We start from the raw sequence: 1,001 nt of genomic DNA, 5'->3' as shown, positions 1-1,001 counted from the left end.
GGGGGAGACAGAAAGAGAGAGAGAGAGACAGGGTACACAAGTGCATGAGCAAGTACAACAACCAAAAACCCACAACTCCTCACCTTGTAGAGCAGGGAAGTATCCGGGCAGAGCTCCCGGCAGTATGTGACCGGCCCCTGGCAGTGCGATGTTCCCCAGCCTGGCTGACATAGACATGGCCGCTCTGAGTTCTTCCTCCGTGCTCACTGGTGAGCCCTGACAGACAAAGGAACAAGTTCAGTTGTAGTACGTGTTTTAGTTTCAGTAGAGGTTTTACGACGCTCGCAGCTGCATCAGGTCATATGAGCACCAGAAGACTAGAGGTGTTACAACAAGAGAGGAACAAGCATAAAGAAGAAGAAGGGGAGATAAGGGCGATAGATGTTTGATAGGAAAGAAGAAGCAAACCACACCAGAGCACCCGCCAGCCACCCACAGTAAGTGTTTTACGGCACTTGCAACACAATAAGGTCATATAAGTGGCGAAGATTAGAAGTGTTACAAGGGAGTAACAAACACAAAAAAGAAGGAGGGATCAGGACAATAAACCCTTTAGCTATGCAAGTCACCAAACTTTGGAGGCTATTTTTTCGCTAATTTTACTTCTGAAACCAGGTGACCCCACCTCCTTCAATCGCAAATGTCTCCACTTCTATTCAAGATAAATGGAAAATATTTTCATCGAAAGCAAGGTAAATGAATAACCTTTAAGATGATACCAATAACTCCACATGCCCAAAAATTGATGAGCGCCTGATTCCACAGGCTCGTGACACATATATGCCCTACATTTTCCATTTACACTGCAGTACAAATAAAAAGAGCGTTACGATACATACAAATGAAAAGAGCGTTCCAATACATAGGGCTTACAAATCACATACATACAAATGAAAAGACTGTTGCAATACGTACAAATCACATACATACAAATGAAAAGACTGTTGCAATACGTACAAATCACATACATACAAATGAAAAGACTGTTGCAATACGTACAA

At 43.1% G+C, this 1,001-nt stretch overlaps 1 protein-coding gene across 1 annotated transcript in view; it reads right to left on the bottom strand.

Moving 5' to 3' along the window:
* LOC101851254 (histone deacetylase 4) overlaps positions 1–1,001 on the bottom strand; it is a gene marked incomplete at its 5' end in the record, with an annotated part of 42,804 nt that overhangs the window by 15,721 nt on the left and 26,082 nt on the right.

Source organism: Aplysia californica, unplaced genomic scaffold, assembly GCF_000002075.1.
Source record: "Aplysia californica isolate F4 #8 unplaced genomic scaffold, AplCal3.0 scaffold00077, whole genome shotgun sequence".
Lineage (NCBI taxonomy): Eukaryota > Metazoa > Mollusca > Gastropoda > Aplysiida > Aplysiidae > Aplysia > Aplysia californica.
This window is presented reverse-complemented; position numbering and strand designations above follow the sequence as displayed.